The sequence below is a fragment of the Phyllostomus discolor genome, chromosome 7, assembly GCF_004126475.2.
Source record: "Phyllostomus discolor isolate MPI-MPIP mPhyDis1 chromosome 7, mPhyDis1.pri.v3, whole genome shotgun sequence".
Lineage (NCBI taxonomy): Eukaryota > Metazoa > Chordata > Mammalia > Chiroptera > Phyllostomidae > Phyllostomus > Phyllostomus discolor.
Genome location: NC_040909.2, coordinates 7,196,189 through 7,217,923, shown reverse-complemented (window position 1 = coordinate 7,217,923; position 21,735 = coordinate 7,196,189).

Genomic DNA, 21,735 nt, shown 5'->3' with positions numbered 1-21,735 from the left:
CCACCCTGTGAGCCACTGGCCGTGAGTGAGTCCCTGGTCCCTCCCCTCGCAGCCTGGGCAGGCCTGGCCCCAAGGCAGGCTGGGCCAGCCTGTGCTGAGCACCTACCCTGGGTAAGGCACGACGGCTGTACGTCCGACAAGCACAGGGGCCCATCCTCCAGAGTCGCAAACTGGAGTGAGGAGACAGACGCTGTGGCAGAGCCAGGGCTCATGGGAAAGCTCCGGGAGGCATCCTGCCGACCACAGCAAGAGCAGGGGCCTACTGTTGGGGTGAGTGGCTGGCCAGCTTTCAACCCCAGAAAGGGGGCTTGCTCCAAACAGCCCTGGGTCCTCGTGGGGTCGCCCGGGCCAGGCCAGGGCGGTAGCAATACTTCGAATCGGCCAGCGGAAGGGCCCTGGTGCTGGGAGGTGCCCTGGTTGCCATGGTGCCCAGAGGCCAGAGGGGACCAGCGAGGAAGGGGCCTCTGTGTCCCTGCCCCTCGGCTGGAAGACACTTAGGGGAGGGGGAGGACATGCCCAGGCAGGGGTCCAGGGCCCAGCGCCAGCCCCAGGAGAACCAGAGGGAACCACAGTCCTGCCCACGACCTGGTCTCACACAGGCTGGGCTCTGGGAAGCCTGTGCTTTGACGGACAAGGATGCTGAGGGCAGCAGCCGATGCCACGCTGCCAGCCTTAGCCAGGGCCATCCCCTCCTTGTTCTCGGCCGAGTGACGCCTGGGACAGGCTGGGCTGCCTCTCCTGGGTTCCCCTCCTTCATCGGGCGGACTGTGCGGGCCAGAGCTGCGGAAGCACTCGGAACCGCGGAAAGAAAGCAGCCAGCCCCGGCCGAGAGAAGAGGTCCACAGGTGCGCTTCGCCTGCAGGAAAAGTAGGTCACCCTCGTTAACGCCTGTCGCCAGAGACCTGAGCCCGCCCCCTGGGCTGGTGCCCGGGCTGCGTCCCTCCCCTCTCAGAGAGGTATCAGCACCTGGGCAGCGTCCGCTGGTGGTATTTTCCCGCTGACAATAGCCTTGACCCCGTGGCCGCAGGCGCTTCCTCCCGGCAGGCCCTGGGCGGAGAGTGTTCAGTGCAGGGCCTCCCTCAGCCCGCGCCGCAGGTCGCTGGGGCCTGGGGGCCTTCCCACGGCCTTGGGTTTGGCCGAGGTGAGCCGGGCCACCTTTGGGGAGTCCTGACCCGTTTCTGACTTAGGTTTTAAAGAACTAACGCTGGCTGCCAAGTGGAGAACAGACGTGGCCTCAGGAGCCAGGGGGATGCGGACAAACCAGTCTGGATGCTGTTGGGTGTCCTGTGGCCGGATTCTAGGGACAGTGTGGTGGACGAGCTGGCAGGATTGCCTGACGCACTGGATGGGGGGTGTCAGAGGGAGAGAGGAGACCCCGTAACGCCAGAGTCGGTTTGACATAGGAACAATTTTCAGAGTGCTCCCGGGTGGACTACCACTCGTCCCGGCTAAGCCCCTGGAGGCGGGCTGGACTCTCTTCACAGACGGGGACCCTGGGGCCCAGAGGGAGGAGGGGCTTGTCCCGTACGGCAGGTGCTGCTTCCCAGGCCCGTCCATCAGCTGCGTGGGAGGCGTTTTGTCTTGTTTCTTGTGTTACGGCTTTTTTCCCCCTAATCCGCACCCACAAATATCTTCATTGATCTGAGAGAGAAAGAAACATCCACGTGAGAGAGAAACACCCATCAGCTGCCTCCTACACGTGCCCCGACCAGGGATCGAACTTACATCCGAGGTGCGTGCCCTTTCTGGGGATGCTCCAACCCGCACAGCCCGCTGGCCAGAGCCGTGTGCTGTGTTCTGAGAGCCCCGGATGGAGGGCTGTGCAGGGGACCTGGGCTGAGGCCAGCATGGAGGGCGGGGCGGGGCTGTGGTTCCCGCAGCCCCTGCAGCCCTGCCCTGCCCGGCGGGGGTCTCCACCACCCGTAGAATGCCTGCGAATCAGCATCGTCCTCCCCCCCACCCCACGGCACTGGATGGCAGGGTAGGTCCTGCTCGCTGTCACTCCGAGCTCCCACTCAGCTCCTCACGGTGGCCCCAGCGTGACTGGTCCATGCTGCACAGAGGTCCCCCGGCCTCAGAGCAATCGGGGAAGCCCCGGCCCTTTGCAGCGGTGACTCAGGGAGGATGTGGGAGATGCTGATACCTGTGAGGGGGCGTCCCTATGCTGCAAAAAGGCATCTTGTCCCCCAGCTCACCAGGCAGGGTCCTGGCTGGGACAAAATCCAGCCATCGCAGAGACTTCAAGGGAGGGGCTATGTACAGACCCTGGGCAGGTTAAGGAAACCCAGAGGCTGCCCGCAGTGGAGCCGTTGCTACCCCTGGGCCTGCAGAGAGGGGAGGGAGGAAGAGCCAAGCCCCGTGAGCTTGAGTGTGAAGGAAAGGCCACCCCACCAGCACTGTGGTCATGGGGTCACAGCCTTGGGGGTCAGGGCAGGGGCCCCACAGAGAGAGCCTGCTCTCTGGCTCTCCTCCTCCCTCCCCCAGATCTCTGCCAGTGCCTCCCATTGGCTAACCCAGCCAGCATCCTCCCCTTCCCCAGATCTCTGCCAGTGCCTCCCATTGGCCAACCCAGCCAGCATCCTCCCCTCCCCCAGGTCTCTGCCAGTGCCTCCCATTGGCCAACCCAGCCAGCATCCTCCCCTCCCCCAGGTCTCTGCCAGTGCCTCCCATTGGCCAACCCAGCCAGCATCCTCCCCTCCCCCAGGTCTCTGCCAGTGCCTCCCATTGGCCAACCCAGCCAGCATCCTCCCCTCCCCCAGGTCTCTGCCAGTGCCTCCCATTGGCCAACCCAGCCAGCATCCAGAAGAAGAAGGTGCAGCGCGGTGGGGCAGTGTGGTCCCCAGGCCCGGGCTCCTGGTACGCAGCGCAGGGTGCAGAACCGCCTGCGACGGATGAGCCGAAGACAGAAGACCCAGCACAGCAGAGCCGCCTTGACCCTGGGGGAGACGGGCGCTAACACCCACACCCATTGTTCATCGAGGCTTTCTGCAGGCTCGTGCTTGAGCTGCCCCTGCAGAAAATCAAGCTCTCTGGAAAGAACATCTCGGCAGGAATAGCGACTTAGGCATTGACTAAAAACCAGGGACTGTGCAATCCAGACCCGTGAGCTTTCCAAAGCAAACGCAGTTGCTCGTTGGCTGGGGGTGTGGGCGTTCCAGAAGGCAGAGAGGTAGATGTCAACGCTTTGAAGCCGTTTCCAGCTGTAGTATTAACACATATGCGGCAGTGTGTTCCAAATTTCCGATGTAGTGGCACCGTAAATCCTTTTCCCAGGTCAATGACGTCCTAGAGTGTAGACAGGGACTACAGCGGTGTAACCCTGTTCAGAGCAGACGCGTCTTGATAATTGGGATGTTGTAGATGAGTCTCACGGTCCTCATACGTTCAACATAATTAGAGTGCTCTGAAACCCAAAGGAATTCATTCTAAACCACCACTAAATCCAGTGCAGCTTAAGTGTAAAATATTATTTTTTAAAAAAATTAACACTTTGGTTATTCCTCCTTCTCCCCGACCGAAGTCTAGATTTCCTCAGGAGACCGGCTGGCCTTTTAATTTAAGCAGAATTTGCAGCTGATTATAAAGTCAAAGATCAATGCGTCACACAAGCCGAGTCAGCCTGGAAATCTTTTTATTTCCCGAGTTCGTTGTGGAGGCGGCTTTTTGATAGCACGCACGCACTCAGTGTTGGCATGGGAGATGCACCCGACAGTTGCTTGCCCTCCTTCCCTCCGCCACCCTCCACAGCGTTGGGGGACAAAGCCTGGACCACAAGTTCTGAGGCCACTGTCTGTCTATCCAGAGACAGGGGTAGGCCCGCAGGGGGCCTCAGGACGGCACCAGGATGCACAATCTTCAGCTCCCTGCCTTCTCTCCTTCTCTCTTTGGCGACTTCTTAGCAATCCCATCTTTCGCTCATTTTCCCCCTTTCTCCTCTCGGAGGGATTTTCCAAGAAGGAATTTTAAACAGTGAGCCTTTGCACACCCACTCCTTCTACGGAGAAGGGACTTGGGGTGGTTGGATCAGCGTCTGTGTCGTAGAATCCCGGAAAGGGGTCAGCAGGAAGGACCGAAACTTAGTGGTGGACGAACAGGTGACTAGATGTCTAACACGAAGAAGCCGCAGTGGTCGAACTGAGCTTTGTCATAAAGAGCCAGAGACAAGGGGGAGGAGGCCGAGAGGCAGCTGGGAAGGAAGGCAAAGGAGGGAGGGGAGAGGAGGGAGAGAGACCAGACCCCACATGGTCCTGGCTGAAAGGGGAGGTCTTCGCTGGGAGGCAGCCGATTGGAAGGAGTTTAGCAAGATGTCAATCATTTTCAACTATCAGCCTGGTGTTATTGAAATGCATCCTGGTGAGGTCCCTTGGAGCTCCTGGTCCCTATGGTTTCATTCCTTTCCTGTGGGCGGGGAAGCGGGGGTAGTAGCCCTGGTCCTTTCTCCTCCCCCACCTCCTCCGAGGCTTGTCACTGGTCACCCGTTCCCAATCTTAATTCTCTCCCTCCTCATTCAGTCTCCTCCTCTGTCCTTAAACGTGCCCCGATCGCCTGCCCTGAGAGGGATGCCCATCTGGGCTTCTGACCTGTCACTCCCCTTCCCGCTTTGGATTCTTCTTTTTCTCACCCCGGATGCGGGGGGGGGCGGTGGGCTCCAACACCAGTCTCTCCATAATCCCTTCCAGACACGGGAGCCTCGAGAATGCCAAGGGGGACCCTGACCTGTCCTTTTCTCCTCTCTCCCCGCTTCCCCGGGGCCCTGCGCCCCTCTCCCCCCCCCCCCGCTCATCAGCCCTGCGTGCCCCTCTCCTGTCCTCTCTGCCCCAGGTTGCTTCTCCCCTGGCACCGGGCTGGCCCCATGCCTTACCAAACACCCATGACAGTCAAACCTCTCCAGAGGTCAGGCTCCAGTCCCCCACTTCCCCTCCCTGCTCATCCTCCCCTGCCCCCGACGGCTGCCTTGGGGCCCAGGAACATTGCTTTGCTTCCGGCCCCCCCGGGTCCCCAGCCGTCAGACCCCACGCCTTCCTCAGCCTCAGCCTCAGCCTCAGCGCTCTCTCTGTGGTCCCCCCTCCCCCACCCTTCCGCTGGGAATCCTCTCCTCCCGCGGTTTGCTTGTTGCTTCTCCGGCTCCTCCTTTCTCTTTGGAAGCTTCCTTTTATCTCCTCTGATTATAAATACAGTCCAAGCCTCAGCACCTGTGTCTCTCTGTTCTCGCTCCACAATTACCATGAAGGGGGACCCACTTTGTAGGGTTCTCGGAAAGAGTGAGTGAGGGTACCCTACTGAGCATGGTGGGTCCCTAATAAGCTTGGAGTAATTCTTCTGAAGGACAGAAGGCAGCCTTCACCCACAGCCCAGGCGTCCCTCCAGGCTGCATTTGATTCCTTGGAAATGTAAGCGGACATTTAAGAGGAAAAACCTGCATCTCTAGATATATATATATATAGCTGAACAGCTGTGATTTCCACTTTTTCTTCCTTCTCCTTTATCACGCCATTTCTTATAGTTCTATACAGCAAGACAAAAGGCACACAAAAAATTCAAAGCCTACGTGAAGGCTTGTGCTATGACTTCAATGAAAGCATCTCTCTTGTTCATGCATTCATTCACTCACTCACTCATTCATTCAGTGATATTAACAAGGGGCACTACTTGAGTAGTTACCCTGTACCAAACTTCACGATAAGAAGTTTAGACGATTACTTCATTCAACTTATATACCTACTCTACAGGACAGCTGATACTATTAGCACGATTTCTTAAGTAAGACATTTTCAAGAATTGTAATTGAGCAGGCACCACGCTACACAGGGAGGAACAGAAATAATGACATTGTCCCGGCCTCAAGGACTCGGGGTGGTGGAGGCGGAGACAGACGCGTAAACAAAGACATGCAATAAGGTGTCCCGGGAGAGCCAGCTCCGGTGGCAAGCTGCTGGGGTCCAGATGGGCACAGAGTGGCGGGGGGCGGGGGGGACCCATCTGCTCAGCACTGTTCAGCTGGCTGCAAGCCCTGGGGTTTTCCAAAGGCTTGGGGAAAATACGGACCTGGGACCAGCATCTCAACGCATTTTCTTTTTTTTTAGCAAAGTTCTCAGCCAACACTGTTTTCCTTGTTGCTTCTGCTTTCAGGTTACCCCTTCCCCACCCCCTGTGACCCCCCAGATCCTTGGGTCAGCTTACCCCAACGCTGGAGAGAAAAGCCCAGAACTTTTTGTACCATGTGGTGGTCTAAAAAGAATGTTCTCTTAACAGTGGGTGCCCTAAGCTGGGATAGGACAGCAGCCTGGGAAATGCCGTGATTGACTCCTGGAGGGCAGAGTAGGGAGGTTGGTGACGTGGCAAGAACCTGAAAGTCACGGTTAGAAGTGCGGGAGCAAAGGAGTTTGCTGGGCTCCTGGGACGCAGGAGTGAAGAGAGATGAGGCAGAGAGAAGCCGGAGTCCCGGAGTGGGTCCCTCGGGTGGAGGTCACAGGACGCACCGCCCACCCTGGTGGCGGCGGTAGGGCACACGCGGTGTCTTCACATCCCTGCTACCGTCACTCCACACACGGGCGTGCACACACGCACACCGCGGAGCATCCGCCACACTCAGTAACACCTGGGTGCCTTCTGTTCGTGAACAAGGGTGGGGCCTTGGGTGTGGGGGCGAATGCCCTGTGGCGGAGAGCCGGGGGTAGGTGCAGAAAAAGAAGGTAAAAACACCAAACGTGGGCCAGTTTTACAAAAGCACGTGACCACGTGAACACTTTGCTGGGTCCCCCACCAGTGAGCGGCCGTGGAGTTTAAGCTTCATTAGCTTTCTTACAAACCTGCCCCTGGGTGGATGTGACCCCACGAAGGCCAGACTCTGCTTGGAAACCGTGGAGGGACTTGGGGGTCCACAGGCTGTGCAGTGGTTGGGGGGTTGGGTCAAGCATCTAGATTTCGGGTCTCATGTCCGGGGAGGAGGGACGAGGGTCGGGGTAGAGAGGTGCACATGGCAGCTGCAGTCAGCTCCTGGAAGGGTGACTCTGAGGACTTGTATCCGTGGCGGGGCCGGGGGAAGCTGGCCGCACACCTGCAGGGTGACAGGAACCTGCTCTTGACAAGCTCTTAAAACCCTGTTGGGAAATTGCCTCGGAGAGCTAGCTCCCCCAGCTTCCCTCCCCGCCCCTCCTCCACTGCCGCCCCAGGGCCCCCGGCGAAGATCTTCCCTCCACTCTGATTACCCTCCTTGTGGAGCTCCGAGAAAGAAGCTAATCAGAGGGCCAGGCCTGCACCAGCCACTTGGAGTGCAGTTTAGAATCCAGCGTGATGAAGGGGATCATCGGGCGTGTGATCACAAAGCAGCGGTCCACGGTAATCAAGGCTGAAGGGACCGGCTCTCTGCTTAGGGGGTGCACGGGGCAGAGCTCACCGGGGCGGCCCCGGTGCCCACCTCTGCACACCAGCCAACAGGGAAGGCCAAGTTCACTGTGTCCCTACATGTCCAGCTGCGGCCACGGGTAATGGCTTCGGGAGCCAGCAGCCCGGGATGGGCCTCATGGGGCTGGAATGAGGGAGTTAGCATGCATGCGTTCCCTTCTGGGGAGAATTCATGTCCCTGCCTCTGAGTTTCTAGAAGCTGTGTATTCTTGGCTCATGGCCATCCACCTTCGTCCAAGCCAGCGATGCCAGTGACATTGTGACACTGACTCTTCTGCCTCTCCCACATTTAAGGACCCCTGTGACAACATCCAGAATCCTCTCTCTCTTTTTTTTTTTTTAAAGATTTTATTTATTTATTTTTAGAGAGGGAAGGGAGGGAGATAGAGAGGAAGAGAGAAACATCAATGTGCAGTTGCTGGGGGTCATGGCCTGCAACCCAGGCATGTGCCCTGACCGGGAATCGAACCTGCGACACTTTGGTTTGCAGCCCGAGCTCAATCCATTGAGCTATGCCAGCCAGGGCTCAGAATCCTCTCTTTAAAGTCACCAGATTAAGAACATTACTTCCCAAGTGTCGCAGATTCGATTCCCAGTCAGGGTACATGCCTGGGTTGCAGGCCATGACCCCCAGCAACCGCACATTGATGTTTCTCTCTCTCTCTCTCTTTCTCCCTGCCTTCCCTCTCTAAAAATAAATAAATTTTTAAAATCTTAAAAAAATGAACATTACTTCCCCTTTGCCATACAATGTAACATATTCACATGCTCCAGGGATTTGGGAATTAAGAAGTGGACACCTTCGGGGCAATTATTCTCTCTCCTGTGATAAGTATATTTTCCAGGTGAGCAAAATGAGGCCCAGAGACGTTGTGTGACTTGCCCAAGGTCACACAGCTGCTGAGCAGACAAGTTGGCATTCACTCAGGCCACGAGAGGCAGACAATACCCTGTCTTTCCTTCACCTTTAAACTGTGCTTCTTCCAAACGGGTCTGTTCTTTCACTCAGCGGGTAGGGAAGGTCTATGTTGAGAGAAATGGAGAGATTTGGGGTAAGGCAAGCGTAGCAAAAGACCTATAGAAAAAAAATGCAATGGTGGGGACACGGTCAGGGATCACTGGCACTACGGATGTGCAGGGGTGGGGGAGGCATACTGTGCACCCCAGAACAGACCGAAATGGGCAACCATCTGCCCATGTTAGGTCATGAGAGACCTGTGTTCAAATCCCAGCTCTGCCACTTACATCCCTGTGCCTTCTAGATAGTTGCTTGATCTCCGGGTTTCCTCGTTCTGCAAAATCACAATGACAGAACCCACTTTGGCCCTGGCTGGTGTGGCTCAGTGGACTGGGTGCCGGCCTGTGAACCAAAGGGTTGCTGGTTCAATTCCCAGTCAGGGCACATGCTTGGGTTTCGGGCCAGGTCCCCAGTGGGAAGCACGTGAGAGGCAACCACACTGTGATGTTTCTCTCCCTCTCCTCTCTCCCTCCCTTTCTCTCTCTAAACGTAAAAAAATTTAAAAATAGAACCTACTTTGTAGGTTTGTTGAATCAGCGACGGCACCCCCCAGCTGTGTCAGGAGCATAGGCAGGGTTACCCCTGCCCTCTCCTCGGCCCTTCCCCCCAAGCAAACAGCTGCTCACATGCACAGAGTAACAGAGGAAACGGAGGCTGAGATTCCTGGACTCTGAGGAAGCAGGTCCCGGGAAGATGAAAGGAACGGGCAGGGGGACAAGGGGCTCCGCTGTCATCTGTCCTGGAGGGCCCATGCTCGGTTCAGTTAGAGAAACGGCTCCGTGACTGACACGGGTTTTACAGACTCTGATGTCATCCATCCTTTACTTTCGTCCCTTCCCTCCCTCCCTCCCTCCCTCCCTCCTTCCTTCCTTCCTCCTTCCTTTTTTCCTTTTCAAGAAAAGGTTGGAAGAGAGGAGAAATGAAATGTCTATTTGAGTTAGAATTCTTCCGTTGCCCGCAACAGAACCTGCCTGTCACTTAAATGAAAGATGGGGTTTGGGGTGTGGGGGGAGGACGTGGGACGGCACAGAGTGGAGGCCAAGCTGAACCCGGGTCTCGCGAGGACAGGGGCAGGGCAGCCGTGGGTCTGGCAGAGGAAGCGCCGGAGAGTCTCTCCAGGGCAGCGCTTCCCTCCATGGGCAGGGCCCTTCCCCCTGCCCTGGGGCTCGGCACTGGGGCCGCTACCCATCCGCCTGGGAAGCGGGGCTGCCGACCTCCCCTGGGACCCTCGCTGGCCCCTTGTGCCGGCAGACAGGGCCCCTTGACTGACTGGCCCTCCACATCATCTTCAGAGGGCATAAAGTGGGGTGGAAAAAAGGGAGAAAGAAAAGAGAAAGCTCTCCAATCTCTGATCTTACAGAACAAGGCACATTTCTCATTTTGAGAGAATCAAAACCCAAACCCATCTTACCCAGAGAGAGACCAAAGGAAGAGACCGAGTTCAATAGACTTTTTTCTTCAACGTTGGATCTCATTTGAGAGGGAGAGACTATCACAGAGAGACAAGCGAAATGAGAGTGAGCAACGCCAACCCGAGTTGGCCCTGGGGGAGCCTCCCAGTCCTGCTCCCGATCCCTGGGCCTAATTCCCTTGCCCTGAAGTAGTTGGAGTCTAAACCCAAATGCCTCATGTCACCTTTATTACATTTCCAGTCTGTCTCTGCACTCCGGGCTTTTCTTCATGGGTAGGCCACGTGAGCTCAGAACCAAACCAGACCACCCAAGACCAACCAGCGAAATGAGGCAAAACCAAGAACCTACTTGGCCAGGAATAAAACACCTCGTGGTGTGTGTTTGAACACCGGCACACATTCCTTCTGGATCCGTGGACACCTCGTTTTTTTCCTTCTGATGCCTCTAGCCACCAGTTGGGGGAGGTTTCAGAGCATGGCTCAAACACCCTCTTACCTGAGAGGCTGGCCCCGTGCTGTCCCAGAGAGAACAGGACCTAGCTCCCGACCTATAGTAGCTGTTCAATGAACACTTGTTGGATGAATGAATGACCGATTCTTCCACTGGGATTTGTACCCAAATGCACCCTGAGTCAGCCGTGCTGGTGCCAGGGAGCGAGGGGGTCACCCCACAATATGTCTCGACTACCCTCAGGGCGGATGCAGTGGGCACAGTGTGGGGGGTGATGAAGGAACTAGTACCCAGGCCGCGCCCCCCACCGGAGGACTGACTGTGTAGTTGGACAGGAAAGTGGGTGCTTGGAACTGTCACCGCTACCTGATGACTCTAAGGTGCCACTCAGCAGGACGGTCAGCAGGGAAGGAACCTGGGCCTCTGACGGCCAACGCCGACTGTGTCGTGCCCGAGGCGCACGTCTGCTGCCTCTTGTGACGTGAAATAACGACCAACCACAGCGAATTGGGGCCTTTAGCTCCATACAGCCCTGTAATGCCAACGCACCGCTGTCCTAGTTTACTGAGGACGAAATTCAGGCCCAGGGGAGAGCCGAGCGTACAGGTCTCAAAGCCTGTGTGAGACAAGAGACTTGCTCCCCTTCTAACACAGGCCTCATGCTGCTGTACCACAGGTTCTAGAACCTTCTGTCACTGCCCCACCCGCCCCCATCAGCCCTGCTGAGCCTTCTGTACTCAGATGTGTCTAAGGAAGCTCATCCGACTTGAATCCGGCAGGCAATATGCTATCTAATTAAGCAATTATGAGCAGGAAGGCCACGTCTCCAGAGACCACCTGCGTTTCGTGATGAGCTTTTGCAACCGCTCGCTGGTGGCCGTGACGGATGCCAGCGGCTGCTGAGACCTCCGGAATCAGGGCCCTGCTGCACCGCCGGGGGGGCGCCGTGGCAGTGGGTGCGCACGCATCTGAGTCTGCATTCAGGTAATTACCTCCGTGCGACTGTCAGATCTGCGTCTCCAGGGCCGGAAGGTCTATTTGTTGTTGTTGTTTGTTTGTGTTGCTTACGGGAAGAAGGACAAAACCCTTTGGAGATGCCCAGCAGGTATGAGCTCAGAAAGGGCTGGAGTTGGTGAGGCAGGGTGGGGGGCCAGAGCGTGGCCCGCAGCCTGCCGAACAAGCGTGCTTGCGGAGGAGGGAGAGAAGCGCCTGGAAGAAAGTGCGTTGGTTTTCCTGCTTTCCTCACTCACACACGCGTCCCCACACCCACGTGCACGGGACGTGCACATTGGCTCAGAAGCAGGCAGCAGTGGGTTTCTGATTCCCGGCACCCTCTGGCACAGGCAGCCGGGACAGCATTCGCGCCGACAGATTCGGAAAGAAGGCAGCGTGGGGAAAGCTGGGTCCGAACAGAAGCCGCTTCCGTGGTGGACACCAGAGCCGGTGCTGCTGTGCCCCCGGGGTCAGCTGCTGCAGGTGCCACCTGCCGCACTCCTGCCACTCCGCGCCTGGCAGTGCTGACCGGGGGTGGGTGGCACCTCGGAGCCGCTCCAGAACAGCATCTCCCCTCGGGGCTCATGGAGGGAGGGTGTGGGTCCTCAGGCCGGTGCTCGGCGGGCACCTCTGGGGGGCTGTGTGACTGATTCTGTGGCTCTGTAGAGAGAGAAGTGTGTGTGTAGGGGGAGGGGCAGAGAGTGTGAGCGGTCTTGTGCAAGTGGGGTTGTGTGTGTGTGTGTGTGTGCTCGCGCGCATGCATGCATGGGCACGCTCGCACGCAGGAACCTGTAGGGATTTGCGTGTCCCTGAACGTGGGGAATGTCTCCCACCGGGAGGGAGCGTGCTGGACCAGAACTTGAGAATCACGCGAATAGAAACATCCTGTGCACGAGAGGCGTCACTTTAAGTCTCCTGTAGCTGAATTCATTTCAAAAATGACTTTATTTAACCCACTGTATCCAAAGTAGTCTTGTCAATAAGTTGTCCGTAGAAAAATACATAAATGAATTTCTTCACCTTCTTTGTTTCCCACTTACGAAGCCATCAGAAGCTGGGATGTACTTTGCATCTCGGTTTGGGCCAGCCACACGTGGAGGGGTCAGTGGTCCCGTATGGCTCGTGGCTACCATGGCGGACAATGTGGGTGTCCTGGCTCGGGTTCCCTCCAGCTCTGGGGCCCCGAGAAAATTACTCATCTGCTCCGAGCCTCCCTGTCTCCCTCTGTGTGGTGCTGTTCACAGTGGCCCATCTCCCAGCATGGTTCAGGGGGTGCCCTGCGGGCTGCGGACACCTGAGGGGTCGGGTCAGCATTGCTGGCCTGGCGTGCATGGGAGGAGGTGATGTCGGAGCTGAGGGCACGCTGGCTTGCAACAGCCATTTGTGAGACATTCGGGAATTTTGGAAGCTGGAGTGTGACCCTTGGTCTGTGTTTCTAATTGCTTGGCTTCTCCGGGCCTCAGCGTCTTCCTTTCTAAAATGAGAGTGGCAATGTGGGTCGTGGCCCAGCCACCTCTGGGTGTTGTGACAGGGCGTCTGAAGACTCTTACGGCCCAGATCCAAACAGGGCAACTCAGGACCATGGGGTGGGGGAGCTGTGGGCACAGATGGGGTCTGGGGGACTCTGGGGAATCGGATTGCCCACCCCCTCCCCGCCCCCTGAAGTGAGAGGAAGCCCAGAGACACCCACCATGCTACCTCACCCCCATCACCTGGCTTCCTGGAACACTGGGGACTGTCGGGAAAATCACCACATCAATGAATGACAAGCAAAAACGATATATCCCAGGGACCCTGGACACGTTTCTAGAAAACGCAGGCAGGAAAGAGATCTGTCAACCGTGTTTGATTGGAGTTGACCGGTGTCACCTGCCGGAACCAGTCATGCGGAGGAAGGACTGATAGCCTCCAGCCCAGCCCCGCAGGCGCATCCCTGCGTGGCTGCCCTGCCCTGCACCTGACCTTCTCTCCGGGGGCCCTGTCCTGCCCCGACTCCAACACTGTCCGTCCTTCCCCGGCGATGAGGTCTGGACTGGTCCTGCCCCGAGGAACCCACAGCGTGAACCCCTATCGCCTGCCCTGTTACCCCAGGGACCTCAGCCCTGACCTTGGCCACTGACGGGGTGGGATGAGGAGACCCCAAAAGGAGCTGAACATCTGTCCCCAAAGAATGGCCCTGAAGTCTCCTAGGATGTTAAAATATGTTAATATGAATAGAGACTTTGTAAAAAACTGATTTTAGAGAGAGAGGAGGCGGGTTGCGGGGGGGAGAGAGAGGTTATTACAGGGAGGGGAAAGAAAGGAAAAAAATGTACAATTTTTACATTCTTGCTACCAGGAAACAGACAGCCAAGAACTCAGTGGGTGTTTTCACCAAACAAACTTAAGGTTTTCGGTCAAGGATGGACTTCACGCCTCCACTCGAGGTTGCCCTGACAACCTCATCCTTCTGGTATTGACATTATTGTAGAAAGAAGGAACTACAAGCAAATGAAGAAAACAGTCCTCAGAGGTGGAACCAGCTGTGGTCTGGCTTATTACGTCTTGGGGTGGTGCGGGGGTGGGGGGGCGGGTCCCAGAGAAGCCGGGGAGAGGCAGAGGGCCCGGGGCTGGTACTGCAGAGGCCAGAGGACTGGGGGGCGGGGGGGGGGGACTTCTGGTACAGCAGTAGCCTTGAGCATGCGTGCTTCAGACATCAGGAATTTGGGCGAAGCTGCCCTGACCTGTGTGACTCCGTTGGTTGGGCATTGCAATAAGGTGAGGGTTCGATTCCCAGTTAGGGTACGTGCCTAGGTTTGGTCCCTGGTCTGGGTCCGTGCGAGAGGCAACTGATGGATGTTTCTCTCTCACACTGACGTTCCTCTCCCTCTCTTTCTCCCTCCCTTCCCCCCTCTCTAAAAATAGATAAAATACTTAAAAAAAGGAAGAAAAAAGAAATTTGGGTGAAGTCATTCCGTGCAAAGTAAATCTCAGTGGCTGTATTTCATCCTTGACTCCCCTGTTGTTTGCGAGTTTGTCAGGGGTGCTTAGAAGGAAACCCCAGAACCTCAGGCTTGGGTGATGGCAGCTACTCCCTCTTCTGCGGGCTCAGCGTCACCACATCAGTGGGGGCTGAGACCCCTCTCCCCTCTTCCGTCACCAGGAGGGCTGGGGCCAGCAGAGGAGGGAGGAAGAACAGAAGAGGGCATCGACAGTGGGTTCTACTCTCTTCCCTTCCTGGACAGGGAAATGGAGGCTGGAGACACAGCTAAGAAGTGTGCAGGATTCAAACCCAGGACCGGTCAAGTCAAAGTATTTGCTAGGATGCAGAGAGTGGTTCTCACACTCGGATTCCCCTGGAGGGCATGTTGCTGGGACTGCTGGGCCCCACCCTGGGGTTTCCCATGCGGTGGCTCCCGGGGTATGGTTCGAGAACTCGAATCTCTAAGAAGTTTCCAGAAGGCATTGATGCCACTGCTCCTACCACTGCTGCGAGGCCACACTTTGAGATGGGCTTGCATAAAGCCAGCCATTTGGTCCTCGGGCCTCCAGTCCTTGTAAAACAAGGACTGGGACCAGGTTTCCGGTCTTAAAATGTGTTGTGAGGACCCTACATATTTTAAGGGTGCCTTAGCCGTGGGGCAGGAAAAAGACTGAGGGAACTCAGGTCCCCTATCCTTACTGAAAGCAAAATACTCCCCTTAGATCTCTTCACACAGTAGGGCTCCTTTAGGATCCCTTTACCTAGTAGGGCTCCACATGAGATTTTATTGGGAAAGAGTTTTCTGCTATTCAACATGAAGCCAAGAATTATAAAACGCTGAACTCCAACAATGTTAAAATACTGTTCATTCATTTTATCTGTTGCTGTGGCTTAAAACAACTATTTTAAAATATGATTTTGGGGGTCAGGAGTCTGGGCGGGGCTCAGCCGGGCGGACCTGCTCCGCACGGTCTCTCAGCACTACTTGGCTGGTACCCAGGAAAAGCTTCGGCCACATGTCCGGAGCCTTGCTGGTGGTGGCTGGGAGGCGGCACTCAGCAGAGACTGGTGACTGGGACGTCTGTCCCTGCCCTCTCCAGCGAGGTGGCCTCAGAGCTGTTGGGCTCCACGGCAGCGCTGGGTAGAGAATAAGTAAGTGACCCAAGAGGCAGAAGATGGAAATCACGGGTCACTCAAGGCCTGGACACTAGTAGAGTGTCACTTTGTCATTTTCTATCTCTCAACATAGTTGACAGTGCTCCCCACCCCCAGACTCGAGGGAAGGGACCTACGCCAATGTCTCAGGGAGCAGAGTAAGGTGAGACTGTTGGGGACAAGTGTATTTTGTTGCACGCGGGAGAAATGCAGAGAATCTGAGGACAGAGGGTGGGTTGTAAGATGCCCCGGAGCACCTGCTTTTGAAATGCAGCGACTTTACTGGAGGAAGCCCAGGCATCCCACGGGAAGCCCCTGTGCTGGGAAGCGTGGCCCCACCTCCGCCCCAACAGCCCCGCTGAGCTCCCAGCCTACAGCCAGCCCCCACTTGCCAGCCCCGTGAAGGAGCCAGAGGGGAAGGACCCCGGTTGAGCACCTTAGCCGATACCATAAGGAGTGACGTAACACCAAATGAGGCCCCGGGATGCCTCTTGTGTTGCGTCAACTTGGCTGGGTTGTTGTGCTGAGAGAGAGAGTCGGTCAAACAGTAGTATGCTGGCTGTTTCTGCGAAGGTGATTCGTGGATGAGATGAACATTTAAGCCGGCAGACTGAGTAAAGCAGATTGCCCTCCAGGATGGGGGAGCCTCTTCCCATCAGTTAGAAGGCCTGAATAGAGCAAAGACTGACCGCCCCAAGCAAGAAGGATTCTGCCAGCAGGCGGCCTCTGGGTTCCAACTGCAGCTCTGAGCTCCTTGGAACTCTAGTTTTTGATGAATGTTAGCGAGTCCTCAGCTACTAAAACTAATGGTCCCACAGTCAATAATGTTTGGAGAAGTGCTTGATCAAACAATGCTTATAGGGTCCCCGTGTTGCAGAACTTCTCGTAACTCAGCCATAAATTACTTTTCTGTGGCGCATGCGGAGCCTCGGGGAGGCTCGTGTGGGCTTATCTGGAGCTTCCTGACAGCGGATCTTTATTCTGGTTTGAGAGTGGGCCGTCCTGATGGGTTTCCCTTCTTTCAGAGTCTCGTTTATGGGAGGAAAGGGGTCTCTTCCTCGGGTAGAGGGAAAGGGATGCGGTGCTTTGCTCTGTTCCATCAGAGAGGCACGTCTGGCCGGCAGGAAGACCCTAGTCTGAGAGCTGGGGCTCCTCCGTCTCAGCCCTCCCCCAGCGCGCCCCTTCTACCAGGACGTTGGGACCACTCTATCAGACATTCAAGAGCAGGCCCGATGAATTATTTACGCCCTTTCTGCTGGCAAAGGGTGATAATGAGATGCGAGCGCATACATTAGTATCATTTCAATGCAATTCCTGGAAGACTTCTTTTTTGCTCATGGTCACTGCCGTGCCATGGGAGGAAGGGGCGGCACGGGGGTCAAGGAGCTGACTTCCTTCAGGGCTGTGGAGGCCAGGGAGCTGCAGAGGCTGCTCTTGTGGCTGCAGGCTGCCCACCTTCCTAGATCCCAGCTTTGGGAGCTTGAAGAATGAACGTCCGGAAGGCTGTTTTCCAACTCCACAAGCAGGACAGCAGCACTCAGCTCACCTCCTCCAGGAAGCCTTTCCTGATTTATCCCTGCTCCCTGAGCCCTCTTCCTTCTCTCCAGGCTGAGGGTGGGTTGCACTTCTGTGTTCTGCAGTGCCCGTGTTTGCCACCAGCGTAGATCATGGGGGGGGGGGGTCCAATCATCTCACTCCCCCGTCAGAGCCCGGGCTCCCGAGGACACATGTTCAGTGTCTTCCCTTTACCTCCGGGACCAAAGAGCAACGTTCAGATGTGGTCTGATGGGTTGAAATGAATTGTTCCCATGTGGCTAGTTCCATTCAGAAGGGAACTTGGTTATTTTGATAGGGATTAGTTTTTGCCTTTGGACCTGCTAAGCAAATTTAATATGTAAACAAGGCTCGGGTAGAGAGATGTTAAGCACTCTAAAAAAACCCCCAGAAAACAAAAAAAAACTTTTCCAAGCACTTTGGCAGCCTCCGTTTGAGGAACAGTTGGCTAATTGCAAAGGACTTCAATGTATTTATTCAAGTAGGTTCAGTAGGACCCATCTCTATTTGGCAAAATCCTAATTCTGATCAGCTTTTCCTCTGTGGCCTTAGAAGTGATTCACTTCATTTCTTTCCCCTCCCTCCTTGCCTCCTTTCCTCCCTTCTTACTAAAGTTTTCTTATTCAAGCTTCCCACTCCCTCGGACGGGCCTTGGATTCGAGGTCACGCGTCTTGCCTTCGTTTCCGTGTGGCTTTCGAGTTGCGGTGGGCTGTCGCCCCAGAGCTGTCAGTCAGCTCTCTGCTACCCGCAGCGTGGCCCCGGGGCTGGCAGCACCAGCCTCTCCCGGGAGCCTGTAAGAAAAGCAGAATCTCAGGCCCTCCCAGACCTTCTGACCCCTGGGTGACTCATATGCATGTACATGTTTGAGACGCAGAGGGTTGCCTGACCTTGACAATGTCCCTGTCCTGTACCATATAAGGGATGTGGGGGCAGAACCACAGGACAGGTCCTGAATACACACCTCTTTGCAGTTCCTCAGCACTCAGAAGCCGCCTCCTTCACTGGATTCGCTTGCTAGGTAGGTTTCCTTGCCCCTCCCCCACCCCTTGGAAGGGGCAGCCCCACATCCCATACTAGGAACTGTGTTTACATTGTGCCAGGCATTGTGCCAACTGCTTCATCCTCACAAGGAAGCTGGGAGCTAGGTACCCTCCTGTGCCCTGCACAGGTAAGGAGCCCGAGGGTCAGGGAGGTGAAGTAGCTTGATCGCTGCCACCCAGCGTGGTCTCTAACCAGGTTTCTATGACGGACGGCTGTTCTCTCCCTTCTCTTTCTGTGGACCGTCCAGTGGGCTGATAAACTGCGCCGTGGGGTGGTCCCCTCTGTTTTCAGCCCGTGTGGACTCCAGAATGGCATCTCCCAGCCTGGGCCCAGGGCCACGGCCCCTGTCTCATTCCTGCCCCGCCCTCTTTCTGTGCTGCGTTCTTCTCATTTCTACTCTTTTCTGTGTCTTCCTTCTCCTCCTCCTCTTCCTCTTCCTCCTCCTCCTTCTCCTCCTCTTCCTCCTCCTCCTGGGGTCAAGCACTGGAATCCAGCTCAGCAACTTTTTCTTGCTTCTCTCTCCCTCCCTTCTTCCCTCCCTCCCTTCCTGCTGGGCTCCAGGTGGAGAATCTAGGTGGTGACATTGGTAAGAGTGATGGGGATGGGGATTTTGTTGTCGTTATTATAAGTTTTGCCAGCTGGAATCTCCAGCCCCTTCTCCCCCTTTACCCTTCTCCTCCTCCACCTGGGTGAGAAGGGGACCAGTCACCATCCCGATGGGAAGGGCTGCTGTGAAAGGCAGACCATGTTAGAAGAGACAGGCTGGCTTGTCTTACAGATTCAGAACCTCTGTGGGGCAGGAGGAGGGACCTGAAGGGTCATAAAGCCCGCAGGGACCCTGGTGGAGGGAGGGGAGAGAGGAGATGAGGAAGAAGGGACTCCAGGGTGCTCCTCAGACACGGGTCCTGACTGCTCTGTAAGGTGACCGGCAGGAAAAGTGCCGATGTGTTTCGCACCACCCTCTCTACGTGGGGAGTGTTTCCCATCGGCCGCTGGGAAGCCACTGTCAGGTGAACGGCGTGCTGACAAATCCCAGCCGCTGGAGGGTATTGAGGGGCAGTGACGTCACTGTTATCATTTCTGTGAATCCGCCAGTTCCTAAGCCCCCTCCCTGTGCCTGGCGCTTGTTCAGTTCTGTCCATACGTGGACCCCACAGCTCTCAAATTGGGCGGAGTAAGAGACTGAGGCCAATGCTCTCTGCTGTATAATTTGGGCTGGAAAACACTAAACTAGAGCTTTGGGAGTGACGCACGATTTTCTGTCTCCTGCATATAAACTATAGTTATATGCTCATCAAGGACCAGAAGAGCATAATTATTAAATTAATCAATTTATTGTCTACTTGGGAAGAGAAGGCACATGCACATACATTCAAGGGCTAATTAACTCTCCAAGAATGTAAGAGAGTCAATAGGTAGTACGTTGAAATGTCAAGTTCACGGTAGCGATGTAGGAACTCCAGGATCTTATGAACATTTATGTATTAAAATTGCAGATGTCACCCAAAGATACATTGCACACATTTGCAAGTAAGTGTATGTGACCTAGAGCCCACTCTTAAACTCCAATAACCAATGCTGTCTATCTTCAGATCAAATGTAACTTAAAACTGCCTAAGACGTTCAGCATTTCTTCAAACAGGATTACCTTTTTTCTAGGAGCAATCACAAGGCCTAAGCAGATTGGCAACAATGGGAAGGAATTTTTTTCTTTCCTGCAAGGAACAGGTTAAAAGCATAATGCCAAGGTCTGTCTCTGCATCCAAGTAGATTTGTGGCATCAGTCACTCCAAGACTTTTTTTTTAATTTTATTTTTTATGTACGCTCAAGAATTGCAAGTCATCTGGGGTGGGGGAACCCAAAAGTTTAATGTCAGCAAAAGAAGTCACTTTCAGAAGAGTTTGCACCCTGGAAGGGGTGCCCCAAATGGGAACCTTTCAATAGCAAGCTCCTAGGAAAACCCTGACTTTACTCCAGGCCACTCAAGGCCAAGATCGCTTTGTGGCAACTTTCAGAAGGACACCTGCTCCCACTGTCTTTGTTACTGGCCCCGTGGGCATGTGCAGAGATCGTCACAGGTCTTTTGGCCATCGATGCTGGGCTTAACCTTCAGGTCAGCAAGACCTGTTAAAAAAGGAAAATTACCCGTGATGTTTGTTAAAATGGTCACACTGCCCCTTGTCTCGAATCTCCCTGTGCCTCTCTCTTTTATCAGGACACTGGAGACTGCATTTCGGGCTCACCAGGATAATCTTCTATCAAGATTTTTCACTCAATCACATCTGCAAAGCCTCTTTTGCCATATAAGGTGACATTCCCAGGTGCCAGGGTTTCGAGCCTAGATATCTCGGGGCCCTTATTCAGCCTACCACATAGGCTAATAGCAAAAGGGACTCAGAAACCTATCATAAAGAGAAGAAAGGCACCTGGCTGGCGTAGCTCAGTGGAATGAGCTCGGGCTGCAAACCAAAGCATCGCAGGTTTGATTCCCAGTCAGGGAACATGCCTGGGTTGCAGGCCACGGCCCCCAACAACCACATATTGATGTTTCTCTCTCTCTCTCTTTCTCCCTCCCTTCCCTCTCTAAAAATAAATAAATAAAATCTTTTAAAAAAGAGAAAAGAAAGGCCCTCAGAACCCCAGGGTCCCTAGAGATCCTCACAGGAAATAGTTTGGGACATATTTTTCTAGATTTCTTTTCATGCATATAATAACACACGTCTTTCTCTTATTTCCTTTCCTTTTAAAATAAAAAAAATGAGATAACTTCCTACACAGCCCAGCAATTTGTCTCTTTCATTTAATAATGTAGCTTTGCAGTAAGCTCTTTAAGAGTGAAAGAGATTTACATTCACGTTGCTGTCTTTGATGTAAAAATAGCAACTTTCCAGTAAAGCAAATGACTTTTTAAAAAATCCCATTTGAAATCATCTCCTAGAAATGTCAGTGTTTTAATTCATAAGAGGAAAGAGATTTTGAGCCAAAATAAAGGCAGAGGCTACCAAGAATTTAGTATTTTGGGGGGATTAGAGAAAGGGCCCTCTAGTTATCCACGGACACGGCACGACATGCCTGAAGGTTAAATTACTTGAAGTGCGGTCTCTTCACACGAGAGCCAGTACTTCCATGGCATCGTTTTAAATTCAGTGTCTGTGGGACCTTAGGCAAGCTGTATCCAATCTCTGGGCCTCGGCGTCCTCACCTTTGAAGTGAGAGGATTGTTCTGGGAGCTTCCTCAGCTCCTAACGATGTCCTGGTCTGCAGTTCTGGAAGGTTACTATTCTAGCAGACTACAGACCCTGTGTTGAACACCTAATCTTTCACTCGCTTGCTGGGACCCTGAGCTAGACAGCCAGTTCTGTAGGGCTTCAGCTTATTCATCTGTAAAACGAGCAGGCTGGACTAGGGGTTCTCAAGATCCTTTCTCATCCTCACACTCGAAGACAGTGAGTCTCAGACTTCCGTGTGCCTAAGAATCCTCGTCCCCCAGCCCGGGGACTTTGTTAAAATGCGGGGTTTGATTCCTCGGGTCTGGGGTGGCGTCTGAGATTCTATATTTCCAGCCAGTTGCCAGGTAAGACTGATGCTGGTCTGGAGACTGCACTCTGAATAACAAAGCGTTTGGATTCTGAAACGTCAGGACACTGTCCAGCCTTGGAAACTGTTGGAAGATGATTGTGTGTGTCTGGCGCTGTGCCGGCTGGGATCGCCTGGCACTGGAGGGGTGCACACCTTCGCTTGTCT